The sequence below is a fragment of the Paramisgurnus dabryanus genome, chromosome 16 (genome assembly GCF_030506205.2).
Source record: "Paramisgurnus dabryanus chromosome 16, PD_genome_1.1, whole genome shotgun sequence".
NCBI lineage: Eukaryota > Metazoa > Chordata > Actinopteri > Cypriniformes > Cobitidae > Paramisgurnus > Paramisgurnus dabryanus.
In genome coordinates this window covers 23,064,854-23,086,631 of record NC_133352.1, presented here as the reverse complement: position 1 = coordinate 23,086,631, position 21,778 = coordinate 23,064,854, and the positions used below count along the sequence as shown (strand labels likewise).

The window sequence follows — 21,778 nt, the reverse complement described above, 5'->3', positions numbered from 1 at the left end:
TCAATAGCCACAGATGGTCTTACATTAGAATCAAATATCTCACTTCTTAAGATTCTGTCTCAGCCGTTCCCTCTCAACCTTAAAATGCCCTGAGCTACAGAGCCCAGACAGAGGAGAAGAGGGTAAGGCCAGGAAACAAAAACATCACATACAAACGCACACTTTCATGCTTTTAGGCAACTTTTACACAATGTTCTTGGAATGTCAGACAATTGCTGAACTAGTTCCACTAGTTTGGTGAAAAGCAGATATTTACCTGAAAAAGGTCAAAGGTTAACGGTCAAGGCAAAACAGAAACATAAAAAAATATAAATATGTAGGATTAGGCACTATTTTATGTCACTTATCCAGTCGGAAAATACATGACAGCTTTTGTGAGTTCCTTGGTGTCATGGATTTACCCAAGATGCTTTTTGGAATGTATTCAAGTCATGCTGGGATAACATGGATCATCATCTTTTGGAGTTCATGCCAGCTTAATTGCATGCTGTCATTAAAGCAAATGCCAATTACTGAAACTCATGTTTATAGTCGAATTTAACTTTTCACTTAAAGGGGACATATCATGAAAATCTGACTTTTTCCATGTTTATAACTGGGTCCCCAGTGCTTCTATCAACCTAAAAAATGTGAAAAGAAACAACTTAGTAACTTAGTTTTAATAAATCATTCTCTGCAAGCATGTGAAAAATAGGTAATTGAAATTTTGCTCCCCTTGTGATGTCAGAATTGTTTGTGTACACAGAGTTTACTAAAAACAAGGTTTTAAACAATGACTTTGGTTGTTTTTGTGTCCGCTCGCCGCCATCTTGCCAGTCAAGATGTGTCGATCTCAGAATGCGACGTAAGGAGGGAGAAGAGTAAAGATGGATGGCTCCTAAAGCATAGTCCTATATAAATGCACAAATAATTCATTGTTTTGTCGCAAGTGAAAAACAATATTGACCTTCTAGTTGAAAAAGGAGCCTCATTTGAGATTCATTTATTCACATTCGGAAATCTATTCTTTATGTCTGGCAAAGACGGCGAGCGGACACTATAACAGCCAAAGTCAGTTGTTCAAAACCTTTCTTTTAATAAACTCTGTGTACACAAACAATGTTCTCAATGCTCGCATTCATGTGTAGAGATCCAGATACTTCAAGTAAAGTTTCATGTTGTGTCGTGCCTTCTTAGTGTTGTAAAAATAGTGGTAGTTCGGTAGCAGCGGACAGCAGCTGGAAGAACATATCAGGGATCGAGTAGGCATCACACCCTAACCAAGATATTTTTTAAAGTAGCGTTTCTTTTCATGACAGTCGATGTGCGAAATGTTGTCTTTCATAGCCATTTCCAATATCCGTAAAAATCATAGACAGTAAAAGATAAGAAATCCGTAAATCATAGCAAGCTAGCTAATGCTTGTCAGTAGCCTACTGGTACTCGGTAGGTACTCAAGATGGCGGCAGGCAACTAGAATGATGTAAAAGGTCACATGACTGATATTCATAAATATGTTTTTTTGAGCTAGAACATCACATACTCTAGGGACAGAGTATTTTTACATCTTAAAAAAGTATTTTGAAATGTCCCCTTTAAAGTAAACCGTATTAAATTAGCATAAAGTTTCACAAACGGACATCAGCTGATTCGTGTTTCATCGAGAGCTCCTAGAAGATATTATTTTATCTGTCTCATTCCTCTAACATCTAATTAATGCACTGAAAACAGCAGGCACCTAACAGCAGCTCCCACATACACACATATTACTGGGACATGACATCTAATTTAGCAATTTAAAATCTGTTACCTCTAGCTAAGCCCATATAAATCTTGAACTTCTGCTACTGTAAGTCAGTGACACACAAAATCCCACAACCTGCAAATCAACTTTCCCAGAAAAAAAAAAATGATAAAAACTCAGCAGAAAAGACAGTGTGTAGCGTGGGTGTGTGTCTGTCTCGGGGAATAAGAGCTGGGAGATATTCCAGGAACTTTTTCTGCTCAGCCGGCACAGTTGCTCAATAAAAGCTCCTGTGTGCATATAAGCTGCTTGTACTGTCGAGCGTATTTTAATGAGCTCTATCCTTCTCTCCCTGACTGTTGCATGCTGGGATTACCTTTTCGGGTCACGTCTGTCCTAATCCCATCAGCGCAACATGGCTCAACAACCCACTGCTGACCTCCGCAGGTAGACCTGATACTACAAGCCCTTAACAAAACTTGACTTTGGTGTTGTTAAAATTTCCTCACGTATACATTTGCTTACCCATCCTTTGCTTGGACTTTTTAGGCGTTTGCAGCGAGAAAGACTGATCCCAGATGGGTTTTCATAACATGAGAGACTGGGTTCTGACTGTTTTGACTGAGATCTAGACTTACACAAGAAGCTTCTGATTCTCAAGTGCTTTACAGCAGGTAAAAGCAGTGCCCGTACATGCATTATAGATGTAAACCGGGATGGTACGATACAAGGAAAGGGAGTTTTAAGAGATATGATGGACTGTGAAGGGGAAATAAAGGAGAAAAATCTTTTTTTTCATAGACAAGATGTATATACTGTGCATACATTACTTACTGCATGGATATGCCATTTTAATACCAAGCATGCTACAGATCAAGTGTGAAAAATAGCAACCTGAAATCATAGCTCCACACATATACACAACCATTATGCACAACCAACTCCACACTTTTTGACAGACAGTTGGTCCAATGTGTCCTGTCATACACCCACCCATCACTTCATCTCTCTCTTTGTCCTTCAGTTTCACACATTGTTAGGAACATTGTTCCCATAATGATTTGAGCCTTTTACAATGGTACTGTATATTCATCCATCTGTGCATTCACGTAAGGTCTTATACTACTTGCCACTCCAGATCTGTGAAGTTTCTTTAAAAAAATAAGGTAAGCGCACTTATAAAGCAGCATGCCATACACAGTACATGCCATTTTCCATGCTGACGCAACTCAATTTTGGTCTATATATTTTTAAATGCCTGACCATTACATCAAAGCCTGCTGTGATATTTCTGGTCTCTCTTTTAGAGACTGCTACATTCAGAGTAAATAATGAATACAATCTGAGGCATAATTATTAAAGTACACACGCAGTGCAGTGTGCTAGATACAGTATGAGAAAGCCGCTCAGCTGTGAAAAGGTCTGTCCATGCATCAATAACTATACAACTGAGCCAATTACTGTATGTGGTAACGTTTCAACTTTATAATACGTTCAACCATTCTAACAAGAAAAAAGCATTACAGTATATCCATTATAATTTTGCAGCTATTAAAATGGCTTCCACTCATCTATCCATCCATCTATCCTTTTAAATCTGTTTCATCAAAAGCACTGCAACTCAAATCTTTATTTGTCTTATTTGCTTTTACTAGCTTTTTTTTGATGCCATGCTCTAACCTGTTTCGTCTGCCAGACGCCTACACTAGCAGACAAAACTGTCTTCTCAACAGTCATCGTATCCGAAAGTGCAAAAACAGTTTACCGTCAAATGCAACCTTGCTCGCTCTCCATGTACAGGTACCTGTTAATACACATGCTTACACACCAACTCTGTAATCTTATAATCAATGCCCAAAAGAGAAAAAAAGAGGAAAACAGCACGAAGGCAAGCTGAGCAGGCTAATAATGCCACCACTCCAATGCAGACTGTAAATCAACGTTAAATCAATGCTAAATCAATGTGTTCCTCCCCTGCTGATTACCAGCCTCTCAATACACCACTAAACACTAGCTTTAGATGAACAACTACTCCAGTAAAGTCCTCCCTCTGATGCTAAAGATCAACTAGAGGAGAGGGTCACAGGTGGAAGGGGTTGTTACTCTTAACCCGTTAAACAGATGGATTATGGGTAGCTCGATGAATAACACACATTCAAGTCTTACTGCTGAAGTGTCAACACATTAAGAATAAATCAGATCCTCTTGTTTATTTGGATGTACTGTCTTTGTGTTTTAACATCTTATTCACCAAACAAATTATGCAGGTAAACAGTCAGTAGAAAGGTTGCATTTGTCCCACACACTTTTTAGGCAAAATAAATAGGCGTGATAGTCAAGAGAGAGAGAAAGCTGGCAATGATTCATTATTATCTGCGATGAGTCAACAATTGAATAATATCCATGCAAAAAACAATCCATAGGTCTTCATGTTGACTGAAAGTTGAGAAAAGGAAAAGAAAACAAAGGGTGAAGCACAAGAACACATTCTGAGATCTACACAGGAAATTAATTCTGGCCTGTGCGGTCACTGGGACTTTGCGTAAGGAGTGTGGTCTTGCCTCTCTGTGTATTTTGGCAGTAATAGGTACAGTGGTCAAACAGTCAGGCTTTGGACATGACAAAACCAAATCTCTATATCATGTGACAATAGCAGGCGACATTTACAACATGATGAAGATTAAGGGTTGCTTAGGGCAAGTATGCACTTTTAAATACAACGCTTGAAGGCAAAGCACATACTGTACAGACAGACACATGTAGATGTACATGAAGAAAACACATGAAAACATAGTATGAGTTACCAGGCATTAGGCAAACACGTTCTACAATTAGATTTGTCATCACTCGTCAGTTCACAGGTAATTTAACTTGACAAATGCCTGAATTTAAGTGAAGGATGACAAACAGGCCCAGTTTCTACCCCTGTCTGTCTGATGGGCCTCTAAAATATATGGCATGCAAGACTGCCATTGCTAAAAACACTACTGTGTAAACAAAAAATATCTTGCAACGTGTATGTAAAGATTGCATAGGCGGAAAAATGCATCCCAAACTTTCCATACCATCAAACCAGTAGGAAAATCCAGCTTGAAGGGATAGTTCACCCAAAAAGAAAAATTATGTCATCCTTTACTCATCCTTATGTTGTTTGAAACCTGTATTCGTTTTTTTTATTCTGTTCAACACAAAGAAAGATATTCGAATAATTGATGGCAACCACACAGTTGATGGTACCCATAGTATTTGTTATTCCTACTGTGGAAGTTAACCGGTATACAGTCATCTGTACCATCATATATACATTTTTTTTATTTTGTATTCAACAGAAGAAAAAACTCATAAAGGATTCAAACAATATGAGGGTAAGGTAAAAAGATAGTTCCACAAAAATAAAAATTATTTTGGGGGAGCTATCACTTTAAGCATCTTGTAATGGCACTTTTCCATTGCATAGTACCCCACAGTTTGGTTTGGGTCAGGTCAGCTCACCTCACTTTGGCTTGGTTAGCTTTTCCATCGAGTTTAGTAACACTTCGGAGTGGGAGGGATTAAAGGCGTGTCGTTAAATTTGCGCTGCCTACTGCTGTGACATCATACAAATAAGAGCGTTGTTGGAATACATCCCAATACATTTATTTAATGTAATTTCTCAGTCCGCCACAAAATTAAAATTGACCACCACAAATGTGACCAGTCACGGAAAGTAGGGACACAAGTCGGATCTGGGCATTTTGAGTTATTCACAGATTCTGAAAGTGCAGTTTCTAAGCTTTCCAACGATGTGTAACACATGGAAATCTGATAAGATTTGGAGAAGTTGTGGCCATTTGAATATAGGAACTCAGAAATACTCAAACCGAGAAAATCGAGACGAAAGGGACTCTTCTTTTCAGCTGGGGGAGACAATAGGGCTCATTTACATCTCATTTAGCTAAGCCATGCCCCCTGTAAAACCCTTTTTGAGATGTTCTAGCATCATATGTAGTATTTTATGACCAAATGACAACCCGCAAAAATAAACATGACTCTTTTACCTTTGTGGGGATCACAAGTCGAATCCAGTCTGTTTCAGATTATCCAATGTCCATATTTGTCCACAAATGCGTATAATCCGTGAAATATAGATTGTTTACATCAGATTTCGCATGAATGTCTGGTAATACAATATAATATATAATCTGAAGACTATTTAAATCGTAACATGTAAGGGTATATGAGCTTTCACTCCGTTAAACACATGAACCCGCCTTCAAAGTTTGTATTTAAAATAGGGAAGTAGTATAATAGATCATCCAAACAGCGCCGTCGAAAACGTGACATCCTTTAGAGAGGTTACCAATGGCTCGCTCGTTCCTCCATCAGCCAATGACTTCATGGAAAATATTGATAGACAAAACATGTAGCCAATTATATGAAGAATACAACTATATCTGTGTAACTTCTGTGTGTTTGGACTCATGCTGCGCTGCAAGAACTGACATACAGATGACGTCAAAGTACCGCGAGAGCGAGTCGAAATTAAACTACTCCGTAAGATTTCTTAAGAGCTCTCGCGGTACTTTGACGTCATCCGAATGCGGCGCCGCATAAAGTCAGTGACGCGGCTGACGTACGATGCGGCTGACGTACGATGCGGCTGACTGTTATTTGTTCCGCCCCAGCTTCTTTTATTTTTCTTTTGTTTTGTGCGCCCGAGCTTTACAGTCTGGGGAGACGCAGGCTATTAGTTTGAAAAAAAAAAAAAAAAAACTTAGCAAACATGTCTGAGGAACAGGGCAGCGCGTCACTACAGTCACGTGACTTCACGCTCGAGCCGGAAGAGAAGACAATGCTGAATAAAGTCGTAATTCTGCTATTTTTGGACCAAACTGTATTTTCGATGCATCAACACAATCTTACTGACCCACTGATGTCACATGGACTACTTTGATGATGTTTTTATTAACTTTCTGGACATGGAAACCATACATAGATTTTCAATGAAGGGGATAGAAAGCTCTCGGACTAAATCTAACGATAAAACATCTTAAACTGTGTTCCGAAGATGAACGGAGGTCTTCCGAGTTTAGAACGACATAAGGGTGAGTCATTACTTACATTATTTTCATTTTTGGGCGAACTATCCTTATTTAGTAGTCACGCTGTTCCCTTTGGGGGCGGAGGCGAAAACACAAGCTTATACAGTATGTAAATATACACACAGACAATGACGCCCCCCGCTGCACGCTAGAATCTCCGGAAAAACAAGCCTATTTTAACCGCAAAATGTACGCTTTTAAATATACAAAAACTGCTATCTCAAACATGGAGAGGCTTCTTCGTGATCTCAACTAACAGATTCTGCAATAAAACGAAAATCACAAATTTCGAAAAAAAAACTTTGTTTCTCATTTTCTCGAAACTTGTGCTGCCGACTTGAGTCCCTAGTTTCCGTGACGGGTCACAAATAGATGTTTACAGATCGCGTTTATCACTACTTCTGTCTCACATGACTTTTCTGTACAAAAGTGACGAATGTGCCGCCACATACTGCAAGTCTGGAAAAATCTGGTATGGTGTTCCTGATTCTCAACCTGTGGATGTTTTTCATTGCTAAATGGGTGAAGGTAAAGCTAATCTTTTACATTATAGCGATGACGCTGGTAATGGCGATTCTCTCAGACCAGTGATCTACAGTGTTTTCGTGTCACGTTTTGGTATGAGCTTGGGTCGTTTGGAACCCCAACCGAGGTAGTACTAAAAAAGTATCGGGTACTACGTACCGCACCCAGTGGAAAAGACCCCAAAAGTAAGCTGACCTGACCCAAACCAAACCGTGATGTACTATGCAATGGAAAAGCGCCATAACATGGTCAATGGTTTCTAGCTGGTCTACCAGCTTGGACTAGCTAAAAACTAGCAACAATGAATGCAATTACATGCATAGTCTTACGCTGGTTTTGCTTAATAAACTGATAACACGTGGGGTCATGTAAACGCGTAAAACTGTTTTCCTTTATCGGGGAAATCCCATAAACACCGTAAGCAAAAACCGATCGGCACAGGTAGTTTTTTGACCATTACGCCGATTTCGCGTGGCATGTAAACACCTTAACCTGCTTTCTCACGGTTTTGTCCATGTGCGCATGTCTCCGCGTATGAAAGATAAACGTCACACGCGGAAGTAAGCGCAAAGTAACGCATAAAAGTCTCCGCTGGACTAAAGCAGTTGGCAGAGAAACTGTGAAAATAGAAGCTCATGTTACATTTACAGGTTCTGCACACACGAGAAGAGATACAACAGTACAGCTTAAGACAGATATGCCGTTGACTTTTTGAACGACTATTGTGTACTATAGGTGGTGACGTCACTGCCTGCGAGAAAACTGATAATTCTTCAAGTCCCATGTAAACGCAGTTTGTCTGCATAGCCGGCTTGTTGATTTGCATGTAAACGCATGAAAACAGTTTTCTGTAATAAGCAGATTTTTTATAGTTATCCGCTTATTCTGTGCATGTAAACGTACTCAATGTTTAAAAACACAGGCTTTTCCCTGCAGGGTCCATTCATTTTGCCAATGTTTTCATCACTACTCTTGCTTCTCCGATAACAATTAGCATTCAGAATTAATCTCCTGTTTAGAGACTTACAAACACCATCCCACATTTAATCAACTGCCTGGTTCAATTCCGATCCTACAATATGGACAGCATGAGTCTAAAAGAGCTCAAGCTGCATAATTGAACTACTAATTCCTTTGATTAACTCAGTTTCGCATTAACTGCAATGTAAATGAAAGGGCAAAGCTTTTCAAGACTTCGAGAGGATGGGAAACACCTTGAGTCAGCTTGGAAATGAAGTGAAAGGGTAATATGATTAAGGAAAACACTCTCTGTACATGTTAAATCTTTCTGCTGGAGACTTAAAGCAATATTCAATTACCTGCTCAATCAAGCCCAATTTAATACTAGAAACAGAAAGAAAACATACAGACGGTAGTGGGGTTGAACTTCACTTTTCACACAAAGTCATACGAGAGAGTGTGTGTGTGTGTGTGTGTGTGTGTGTGTGTGTGTGTGTGTGGGTGTGTGCATGCGTGTGTGTGAGAGAGTTAGGCTTTACACCAAGAGTGAGTATTGATCCAAAATCTATAGTGACTGGGTAAAGCTGGGTTCAAACGCAAGTGCTCTTCATATCTGGAAACGGCTTAGTGCCTACTGAGACACCATGCATTAAGTATGGACAGCATGGGGCTACAAGTACACCTATCATTATTGGTGTGTGTGTGAGACACTTGGTTAGGTAAGTGGGCAAACGAGATTCAGGCACCCCCCTGCAGCTCGGCACCACCCAACCGGGCCCCGTTTCCATGACAACACTGGCTGAGAGCCCCAGCAGGACAGGGGATAAACAACAAGCCATATACTACCGCAGGGAAGCAGTTCTGTGTGTGTCTATGTATTCGAGTGTGTATAAGTGTGCTTGTGCACATCATGCTGGTCCTTAGAGATCCAGCAGACGGGCTTTATTCTCTGAGGCTGATGGACAACAACAAAAATATCCATTGCATTACTAGCAGCCATTCTCTTGAGTAACAGCAAACCTGGCAACAGGGCACATACAGTTGTGGCTAACTCTCTAAGCCCCACAATGGTCGTGGTGGCTAAGTCCCTGTGCTGTTCACAGACCTGGCAACCTCAACGCCATCTGACTCTGTGGACCGGACCAAGGGGAAAAGGACAGTAGATGTTAAATCCCTGAGCTAGGTGTAAATATGGCAAAAGCGGCAGGTGCACGGTCCTTAGACGCATGGTAAGACAAATATAAAGTTGGAAAATGGCTCCTGAGAGGTAAAGTGGTACAAACACAGACTCCATCAGATTACAGCTGCATACATGGAGAGCTTGCTAAACCCCTATCCAATTCTGCGAAAAGTGAACACTACTCAGAATTTGATTCCGATACATCAAGCACCTGCGAAAAGGGAGGAGGGTTCAACGCACTCGTTCACTCCAAAAATCTCTATGATCCTGCGAAGCGGATAAATTATTCATAACTCATATTTGGTTAATCAAACAAATTAGATAAAGAACTTCTACTTTCCAATGCAAACCAGGGAAGAGGAACATTTAATATATTTGTTCATATGCGAGAAAGAGGACGGTTACGTTTGCCACACCATCATAATCCATATACGTACTCTATATACTGTTACATCCAGAGACCTTCACATATTCATCTCAAATTCCTTCATTCAGACTGCTGGAACTTAAAACCCAAAGAGCCTTTTATAAGTCCAGTCCCATGTATTGGAGCCACTGTGCTTCTGGTTATTTAAGCTAGCCGCAGATATGCGATACTAAGATTTTCCTGATCAAATACGATTAAGGTGGTTATGCTCTCCGTGGTGCTCTTCTGAGGGGAATCAGCCATCGGCTTATAAACCGGAATGACATAGCAGTACGGAAGTGGGGTGGAAAAGAGCTGAGTGTGGTTAAAGAGGTTCGAAAGAGAGAAAGTGAATACAGAGTTGCAAAATAAGGGAGAGAAAGTTAGATTTTACAGTATTGCTTTTGTTTTATTATATTGTCATTATTATTTTTATCTAACCTGTCAAGTATATATTGTATACTGTACATTGTCCTTTTCTTACATTATGCACATTGTTTTGCCCAGTTATTGCTGTTGATTTGCTTACTTTATACTACGAAAGAAAGAAAAAAAGACTGACATGACTTCACATCACATTCATTAATTAGATGAGTTACATTCAGTGCACTTAATGTCTATAGCCATTAACCACAATGGCAGTATTCCCAGAATCCTTTGCTATTAACAAACCCCCTATCTAGTTATCAGAGATTATGTATTGTGTATAGCCTTGCTGTTTCCAGTGTTGATAAAGGCATAGCATGGGATGTTAGTGAAGTCACTGACTCAGAAGTGTGTGTGTGTGTGTGTTTGGCAGGCCCTTTACAGGCTGTGTGCTCAATTACACGCTGACATAACGGGGATGTACAATTACAGCGTGACACTGCGTTCACTCTAGTGCACCTGTCAGACAGCCTGGCAAGGGACGACCCAGGGATCCTTAGATGATGAAGAGGCAGGGGTGGCCACGCACACACCCCAACACAGATGTCACACACACACACATACTTAGTCTGTGCATACTCTAGCAACTTTTATACTTTCACATGCACGGCCCCATTTTCCTTCAGTGCCACATCTCTCTCTCTCCATCCCTCTCCCTCCCGTTGCAGGAAAACTGCAGGGCTCAGCACTCCAGTCACTGTTATGATGCAGTAGTGGAGCTCCTGTCTGCCAGGTTTGCTCCAATTTACAACAGCATCCCACAATGCACTGCAGTGGGCGAAGCTAGAAAGCAACCACACCTTTTTGTCCTCTCTCTCTTTCTCTCTTTCTTGTTTGCTACTGTAGAACAGCAGGGCATCATCAAAAGGCAGCCTGCACTCCTGAAATACACCCCACCATGAATCTTACCTTGCTTTCTCCCTCCCTGTCTCCTCCTGTCACTCTTCCATGCTCTTTTCTATACGCTCCAAAGTTGCACTCGGCAATACGTTTCAACTAACATTATAGGTGAAGTGTGTAATTTCTGCACTAGTGCCTCCAAATGGAATTGTGAAAATGACTGTTATTTTTCTCAAAAAGTTCACTTCCCATCTGCTATTGGTTGGACAAATGGGTAGGCACAACACAGGTTGAAACAAACAAATTATGTTGAAAGATGAAACTATTCACATTTTTTTCACGTTACCATTTAAAAGTGACTTTTCAAATACTTTCTCCTTCCGGTTTAAAGTGCAAGAACCACTTTTTTTTACTTTTTCCAAATAATAAGACTTAAAGGTATAGACCAATTTAGAGTAGACGTCACAGTTACGTCACTGCAAGCTGCGCGCAATACGGTTGCAGAAAAACTGTGGAAATGAATTAGACACGAGTGAAAAGAGCAAGATAACTCACTGGAAAATGTCCTGTTGTGCTGTTAAGTGTCAGAATAAGAATGCCAAAAAAGATGGCTTTCATTTTTATAGAATACCATCGTCGAAGACATCATTTGAAGATAAACGTAGATGTTTATGATTACAATAAGCCCTTAAACGGACAGAATGGAGCAAGGAAATCATCTGGAAATCTTTTAATAATTAGAATAGAAAATAAGTAGAGAAGATGTCCGGTGTTCTGTCGAAGTCTGTTCCCTCCATGTGTCTCTCATAGCGTTTTTATCACGTTACAATTATAATTTATTCAGAATAAATGTTTTTTTATACTGAAAAAGCAATAATATCACATTTGTTTTATATTTCATAATTTTTTCGTTTTCTATTATTTCTTTTTATTTCCTTATATCTTAGCTTATGTCTTCTTCCTGTTTGTTCTAAAATTATTATGTTTACATACTTAATAAATATATAAATATAGCACACACAGTGTTATTAATAAATAAACAGGCCTTTTTAATGTATGTTTAAACATAATACTTTTATAATAGTTTTAGAACCAACACGTAAGATAAATATAAGAAAGAAATAATAGAAAACAGGAAAATTATGAAATATTTAATAAACGCTATTATATATAATAAATGATAGTATTGCTTTTATAGCGATTCAGACTGTAAAAATAATTGATTTAGCAAAAAAGAACAATACATATACATTAGGGGTGTAACGGTACGTGTATTCGAACCGGACCGTTTCGGTTCAGGGCTTTCGGCACGGTGCACACGTGCACCGAATGGCCGAATGCATTTTGTGTGCGCCTGTGCGGAACATAATACGTGGGTTTCCGCACGAACATATTAAGTGGCGGAAGTCTCCGCGTTCAGCGCAAGTCTTCTGTCAAACATATAACATAGTTCGGCCCGCAGAAAGATTTTTATTTACTTAGTTGTATATCCGTTTGATTATTGATGTAAATGTTTACGTGTCGTATCTAAAAGCGCATGTTAAACGCGTGTCAACGCGCTGCTTTGTTCTTTCAAAATGCGTGAGAGGATGCGCGTCTTTCGTTGCTACGCATTCATGAGATGCGCTTTCTGTGACAGCGAGAATAAGGCATGCGTGATCAGATTTTTCATCTGCACCTCACGTCAATCATATCATTGTCACAATGCGATCAGCTGGTCGGGACAGAGAAGAGCTGTAACCCGGGCTTACTCAGCTGTTACTCAGCTGCGGAGGGGTTCGTAAGTAAAGTCACAGCTTACATTGACGACACAAGCAAAGATTAGGAGAAACGTGCAAAAGATCAAAGATGGCTATGTATGCAGCTCACTAATCTCAAAATGAGTGTATAATAAGTATATCATCATGTTGCTTGCTATGCAGTTACACATAGAGCAGTAATATTATTTTTATACAGAGATGGTTCAATACTGTGAGGTTAAACAATCCAAAATAAATCAAAACAGAAAATTTTTGGTGGCAAAAATGTAGGCTAATAGTTCATAAATGTATTCAGGAATTGAATTTGTTAGTTCAAGGTTTTAGTAGAAAAAGTTTAAGAGAAGGTTAAGAAAAGAGTTACCTACTGTTATAAAATAATGTAAAAAAGAACTTTGCAGTAGTCTTTTATTTATTATTTTTTCATTTTATATATATTTTATATGTTATATTTTAATAAAAAGTGTTTAAAAAAGTGTAAACAAATTGTAAAAAAAAAGTTTATAGTAATAAACAACCTGCAGTTTAATGTTTGCATTTCTCCCTTACTGTACCGAAAATGAACCGAACCGTGGCTTCAAAACCGGGGTTCGCACCGAACCGTGATTTTTGCGTACCGTTACACCCCTAATATACATTACATACATGCATATCAGTAGCCAAGCCATTTAAACTTTATATCTATCTAAAAAATAAACGTAACGTGATTAAAACTCTATAAGAAACATTGCACTAAAGGGAAACATAGGAGAATCAGACTTCGACAGAACACCGGATCCATAAAAATCACGGTTTAATGCTAAAACACTTCACAACCCTACTGCGGAGCAGTCACTTTCTGCAACCAGTTTGGCTCCGCCCACAAAAAACGTCATCTCTGTTTGCAAACACGAAATTGGTCTATAGCGGAAGATTTTCTTTTTCTGGGTGGATCATCAAGACTATTGGTCATCCCAGTTGTCAATCATTCTGGTGATATGTTGATGTAAGGCCGTCGTACGTGCTCGCCCCTAGGTTCGCTTTCTGCACATGCGCACTTTCAGGTGTATATGTGTAGTGGTCTATGGTTTCAGCCATTCATGGAGGCTTGCATTCTCATAGTGTCTACGAATTGTATTACAAGAAGAGAAAGGCCTCTGAAGAAAGAAACAAGACAAGAGTGTTTTTGGGAGACTATTTTACACGCTGGCATGCGCTAAAAGGTTAGGCTTCCCATGCAAAGTTTCTACTCGACAGGTAAAGTTTGGCATGCTATTAGGAGAAATCCATTTGAAATCACTACTTGTTGAGGTAAGCTATGATTAGCGATGCTAGACCTGGCACAAGTTACACTCCACGCAGACATGGTAAACACACCGACAGCAACTTGTAAACAGAAAGAAGAGAAGAACTAGGCTCGTGCATGTTCTCTCTTATGCACACGTTTAATAGGCGCTCCCTTTCTGAAGCAGGTAGAGTGTTGCGCATGTGCATTTTTTTTTACATGGAGGTGCGGTTCTTTTCAAAAATTCAGGAAAATCTTCGTCTTTACCTTTAATGGAGCTATAAAAACATAGCTTGACATATCAAAAATAGATCGTGCCAGTTCTGTTTCTGAAGAAAGGAAAAATGCCTGTGAAAATTTCAGACAAAGTCATCATCGTCATTCCATTTAGTGACCTTTGTTCAGACTTTACTTTTTCTGAAACTTTTCTGAACATTTGAGAACTTTTAGATAATGGACTGTACTTCACACAAAGTGATTTACTGCTCATATTTAATAATATCCTGCCCTTGCCATCTTGAAAGGCTTCTTTATTGTTTGAAAGTATGTCTAGAGATTGTGCTAACAATCTTGTTGGCAGCCATTGTCAGCTCTCGAAGCGGGGACTAATAGCGGCTATGAGTAGAGAAAGAGAGCAGGGCTCTGTGGGGAAGATCACCCACTTTCCCACCGCACAAGCCTTTCATCTAGATGCTATAGCAAAACAGCACAGCTAATTAAAAACTAAGGAATGTCCAAAACAGATACACACACATGTGTGCATCACTCCCTACTTTTCTTTCCTCAAGGGGTCGGCGGGATGAATTCAGCACGGAAGGAAAATGCTTAGCATTACTTCAAAAATCCAAGGATAGCAAGCCGTGTGGATGTGTGTGTAAAGCCTCAGCTGTGGTCCACTGCTGCTCACTTTATTATATAATTTGCGGAGGCATTAGATCTACTTCCATAGTCCACTGGGCTTTCACGCGTTTCCCACAATTCCAATTAAGTTGTGCGTGTATGTGTGCGTTGCTGTGTTAAACTGTGTGTGTGGGAATGTAAGAGTGCACGGATCCGTGTTCTCTGCTGAGGTTAAACCGGACGAGATGATCTATTGCCTGGATCCATCGTGGTTGCTCATTTTTGTGAAGACCCCAAGCTGCACCACAAGCTCCTGTCACAGTGGAGACATGACTGATACACTCATCACTACCAAGGGGAAAAGTGAGTGAGCGAGAGAGAGAGAGACAAAGAGAATATAGAGCACAGAGTTTTAAACACAGTCTTCATGTCACTTCCTATAAAGGAAGGACATCCATAGGAAAATGTGGGAATAGGAAGTGAGAGTGTGGGAAAACACTTTCAGCACATCCAAGCGCATCTGTTTTTGATTAGTTTGGACACACCCAATGCCTCTCTTGTTTTCTTTTACTGTTTTCTCTCATACATCCATAACTCCTACAGCGACCAGAAGGCTAAGAGGCGGTCAGTGGGTAAAACCTCCCCAGAGACTTTCTGTACATGATTTGAGAAATGAGACAGTGGTAGAAACATTCAAGCATCCTTCCAGACCAAACTATGAATACTCATCATCTTTGTCTATATCTTATCCAGCCGCTCCCTAAATTTGTGCCTTTTAATTGAGGTTGCAAAGGCGCCCTCAGCACCCAAACAAATCTGCTCTAATGACTTACAAGAAACGTGAAGGTGGCATGTTGCGTGTTTCTTGCAACACAAAGACATCGGATCAATTAATCGCGTTTTGAAGATTATTCATTTTTTCTGTGTTTAGTAATGTTCCTCTTTTATGGTTGTATATTTTAGATTCAATAAATATGTATGCAATTGTGGGTGGAGTGAATGAGTGAATGATTCAAAATGGTTGGTGTCTGCATGATCATTAAAGAAAAACCACATCAAATCTGTAATGAAAGGATGTGCAAAGAAGCCATAATCATAAATGTGTTACCCAAGTCTATATATAAGGATTTATGTTTAATATAAATGCTGTACACATTATAGCACATTTCTTTTTAAAGACTGTTGGTTAAATGTGGGTTGGATACTGATTTCCCTGTCTCTTGAATCATTTAAAATTGTTGCATTCTGTGCAATTTATGTTTACCATTACAAAATCTTCATAGGAAAGATGCCAACAGTGAAATGCTGTTTGTAGTTAGTTAAAAGCATTAACGACAACTCAAATCTATTTGTATGTGTCGGTGCACATGCGGTTCAGTGCATCCGAATGTCAAAACAATTTTCCTGTTTTTCAGCTTAAAGAAGTGGCCTGATTGGATGGTACGGGACAGATTGAATGTTGCTGTTATGGAGATGGCTTGTTTGCTCATTTGAGACGAATGATTGCCTTCATTTCCCCTGATATGGGTGTGATAGCGGTAGCATGGCAGTCTATTTGCTCTCCTAAACGAGGGCGTAATGGGCGCTTTGTGCAACGGTGAAGCCCCCCGCGCTTGCTTTGGAGAGGCTCTTGAGAAATGAACCCTGACAACTGCACAGATGTTCAAGAGGCCCTTTTTCTGTTTTGACTCGTGGACCGTTCGTTTGTTTGTTCATTTCTTTGTTTGTCTGTTTAGGAAGCCATTACTAGCCGATACGAACGCTACGTCTCTCTTTAGAGGAAAGATGAGGGCAAGAAATTCAAATATATTCATAACTGCTCATAAATACTCCATCGCGCTCGCACAAAAGACATCAAACCGCACGTCTATCGTTTCAGGCTTTTACCACGAAATCGCTTTTTCTTTAGCACGTCTCATCTTTCCGTCCCTGCTCATTTTGTCGAATTATTCCACAAAACATTTTACCTGCTCTTGTCTCCTCATCCCTCCCTACTCGTCGCTTCTTTCTCCGTATCTCTTTATCCATTGTCTCTCGCTCTCTCTCGCCCACTTTCACTACAGAAGACCCACAGACCCATCCATTTCTATTAGGCAGGGGAAATGAGCGCATTAGGGAAGAGATGGGGGTGTCGAGCGGAAATGCCCCCCTTTGGGACGCCGAGCTGGGGTAATGGAATTACACTCCATTATCAGACGGCGATGATTCCATTTAGCGGGAGAGGAGCGAGCTACAGCCGAGAGATGGAGAAAGAGGAATGGAGAGAGGGTGCAGCTGGAGTTCAGTCCATTTTGCTTCATCTAAGCTAATCTTAGCCTAACAACAGCTACCGTGTTGGCTATCAGGCCATTCCTCCAGGGCCAAACTTCTGAGGCCCTGCTGAGATCAACGGCATAACAATGTGATGTGGTATGCTCTAAACAAATCCTCTATGTGAAACATCAGGTAGACTAATAGACGTATCGCCTTTGGCAACAGTTTCAATGATTTATAAAATACTCCTTTCTCGTGTTGATGTTGTGGTTTGCATTACAGGGATAATGCATGAGAAATAGCAGTGGTACAAACATACGGAAAATCATGCTCTTTATTGCAATTTTACCATAAAATTGTCTTGCACTGTACTTCTCCCATCCAGCTAAAGATGGTTTTGGAACATGATAGCTGGTTTCTTAATGGTCTAACAAAGTCCTAACATTAGTTGTGTTGCTTAAACTGGAATTCCAGAAGGATTTTTAGGGACAATATAATTATTTTCTTCATGAAATGTGACCTCTAGGTAGTGAAAGTATATGTTTTGCTGATGAGTAAAGCTCATATCCCTCTAGCAAAGACAACGTGGTCTAGAGAAAAGATTGAATATTTTTAGACAGTTTTGCTAAGTCATCCCCCTCTGGATATACTTTGCTGTTCCTTGCATTCATTCTTTTGAGATTAGAGATAGAACCAAAGCAAGAAAGAGATTGAAAGTGAGACATGGCTTTGTCTTTCTTAGACAGGGGTCTCTATGAGGCTGTTAACACCTGGAATTAGGATGCATTTTGGTCTATCGGATCACAGGCGGAGGACCCAAATACAGGTGTAAACGGGGTGTAAAGCGTTTTGAGCTCATCCACTTTCGACCACATTCAGTGGTAGTCGAAAACACATATGCCCGGATTGCTTTTGTGGTGCAGATGTGCATGTGGTCGAATGAGTTCAAACAGCCACAAAAGACCACCTACTCTCTGCCTCTTGATCTAATGTGATGTACGAGCACAATGTTTTCACATCAGACATGACTTCTAGTGGATCCAACAGTGTTCTGTGCAATCTTAAGGCTTTCATTGATTGGGGCGGCAGTGGCTCAGTGGTTCATGTAGATTGTCTACAAACCGGAAGGTTGGTGGTTCAATCCCCGGCTCCACCAGACCAAGTGTAAAGGTGACCTTGAGCAAGACACCTAACCCCAGCTGCTCCTGACGAGCTGGATGGCGCCTTGCATGGCTGACACCGCCGTTGGTGTATGAATGTGTGAGTAAATGGGTGAATGTGAGGCAACTTGTAAAGCGCTTTGGATGGCCATAGGTCCGTTAAAAGCGCTATATAAATGCAGTCCATTTACCATTGATAAAAATGAAGCAGCTGCTCCTGCCTCTTTTATCTTTGTTTCATTTTACAAGCATGTGAAAGTCGCGTGAGCTTAATTCATCGATTGCTCTGAGAAAGCGCTTACATATACATGTACAAAACATTGTGCAGCATGTTTACTAAGAAGACAAGCAGTGGACTTTGACCTAATATTAGTGTGCAACCATTAAAACCCGGCATTTCTGCCGCTTGCGTAAGCAGAGGCACTCGCCCACAGACCACCCCCACAGAAATCAGGTCAGAAGTGGACAAAAGAGATGGATTAAAATACCAGCTGTAAAGGGCTTGTTATAGTTGTGTGTAGGTCCTATGGCATATTTATACTTTTGCGTTGTCGTCCGCGTCGATTGCAAACCCACATGTAGACCGCTGGTAGGCAGTATCCACGTGTGTTACCACAATAAAAGCGTGAACGTCAATGAAGAAGCAGCTTGGCAAGTTAACCCACAAACGAAGGAGAAACAGCAACTTGTTGTGTATGTTTGAGAAGACCAACAGTGATGGAAGTAAATAAACAGCGACTAATGTTGCAGTTTGATTTAAATCACTCCTCAAATTGGTCCATCTTTGTTTTTACCGTCGGAAAATGGAAAACCTGACGCGCATTTTAAAATTTGGCAAGGTGCACATCACGCTACGCAGAGGCTACGGATAACCTACGGCGTAGCTACAGCATAGACCTTATGCACGACTATAAATTAGACTTAAATGTGAATGTGTCTCTTTTGTCCACTTGTGATCCGATCGCTAAAAAACGCATGTTAATGCCAGGTATAAACAGCCTCTAGAGACACATGAACAGATCACTGTTCTGGGTATAGCTTTTCTAAATGTCTTTGAAAACATAAAGAAATCTCTGGATTCTTTCTTTTCCCTAACCCCAACCTCCAAATGCTTCTTTAGATTAGAGCAACATCAGATATATAATGCAGGTTGATGTTTGAAACCGGTCTGGCAAAATACTCTCCTAACATAAAAGATATCCTGCCTCTCCTGCCAAGAGTGTTTCCACAATGCACTATGGTTATAATCTGCCAACATTTTTATAATGAATTATTTACAATTTTATATTGTAAGTTCTGTAAACACGGTGTCTCTGTATTGCTAGCAAGACATTTTTCAAATTGTCTTAGTATTTGACCAGCCCAAGGTTTGCTAGCACCACAGAGACACAACCAAAATTGTCTCTGCGCCTTAAACTCAGATAGGAGAGTACATTTTAACAGCAAGAAATTACACACATCACCTTAAAATTATGCACGTTTGTCTCATTGCGAAGTGACACGTTGAAGCTAATTAAATGCGATGTATTTTTAAAATGTTTAAAAAAATCCATACTGGTTTAATGTGCAGAGACAACCATAATTAAGCCATGATTTCCCCAATGAATGTAAACGCTGTGACTTTGTGGCGCTTTCAAAACATTGCAGCTGAAAATGTCATATATAAAAGTTTAACATTTATATATTTTAAGGCGAAATGTTTCAGATGAAGTTTAGCACGTCTGACAGGCGAACATTACCGGCACTGCTTGACATTTTATGTCAACAGCCACGTCTGTGAGTTTTTAATGCAGTACATTTAAGGAAGTCGAAATAAGGATTGAACAGAAAAGGAAGACTTTATTCCCAGGGCCGTAAATGTCTTACAGACGTTAGACCTTGTCTGGCACATCGCTTCATCTCTTGTTTTGACAGAATGTTCTTTAAAAGGCACACAAGCCGAAATGCTGCTTGCCTTGTATGTCCTCTCACCTTCTTGCCTCACACCCACTCTACCCTTGTGCACACATTACAGCCATTCATTATCCATAGTGGCTATATGAAGCGAAGCTCATCCAAAGAGCAAGGCTTTATTTATAGACTAGCGCCGCTGCATATGTGGCAAGACTACTAAAGTCATCTAAAAAAGCAGGAATGGGAAAGAGAGCAGTATTTATTTTAAGATCCCTCTTTTATTAGGTCTATTGTACATTAGGGCTTTGCGGCATGTGTGTGTGTGTCGTACAGTAACACTTCCTCCAGCTACAGAAAATGGCGACCCCAGGAAGTTGGCCGCAATCCATAAAGGTACAGCAGCATCTCCTGGGTCAACAGGTTCAAGTTGAGTCTGTCCGCGCGCACACACAACCCATTCATATACACACATCCCAAAGAAAACCTACAGAAATATAATTTAAATATATGGGTTAAATAACCCGCACTGCACCGGACCTCGTTTCTGCACAAACAGAACTGCACACTTCTGCCCAGCGTGCTTGATGGCACCTTCCATGGGGTTCTGTGTGCAGCTGTGTGTGTACAGATGCCATAAGTGAGACCTGCCTTGGTGACCCCCCTACAGACATCCACGCAAAGTCCAACGGCTCCAGTTAAACCAGTGATGTGGAATGACAGGCGTGACATTTAGGCCTCAGTCCACCTCAGTCTCTTAGTCATACTTCATCTCTCTCGTTCTCTATCCCCCTCACGGTCCTTCCTTTGGCTAATACTCCAGCTATTCTTGATAACTCTTTCTGTATGCCTCTCTTTCCATGCCTCCGACCTCCTTAGAGTGTGTGTGTGTGTGTGTGTGTGTGTGTGTGTGTGTGTGTGTGTGTGTGTGTGTGTGTGTGTGTGTGTGTGTGTGTGTGTGTGTGCGTGCGTGTGTGTGCGTACACATACACAGCACTACTGAATTTAGTAATTGAAATTCTAAAAGCTTCCAACGCCAGCCTGCCTTTTGGCTATGACTTCCACCCCCTCTCTTTTTCTCTCTCCCTCTGCGTTGAGGATTCTTGGCCTGCTCAGGAGCACCGCCGTCCGGGTAGCAAGGCGAGGCAGGCGCTCCTCACTTCAGGAGATACAGCTCTCCCTACAGCTATAGCTACAGTACAGTGGAGGTGGATTACATCTGGTCTTCCTGGAATGTGTGTGTGTACTAATCACTGGGTCATTGTTGCAGTATTTTGGCAAGAATAAATACGTTTATAAATCCCACTACATTTTTTTATTGAAAACACATTTAAATTAGCAGTAACCCTGCTTTAGTTCTGACATTTAGGTCACAGAGAAATTCAGAATTAGCTTACTGTTCATTGTGTGTGTGTGTGTGTGTACCTGGTAATTATCACGTCAGGAATACCAGTAGTTTTGTGACCTTGTGGG

At 40.5% G+C, this 21,778-nt stretch overlaps 1 protein-coding gene across 5 annotated transcripts in view; it reads right to left on the bottom strand.

Moving 5' to 3' along the window:
• pcdh1b (protocadherin 1b) overlaps positions 1-21,778 on the bottom strand; it is a 172,034-nt gene that overhangs the window by 37,700 nt on the left and 112,556 nt on the right. The gene's annotated exons all lie outside the window — the stretch shown is intronic.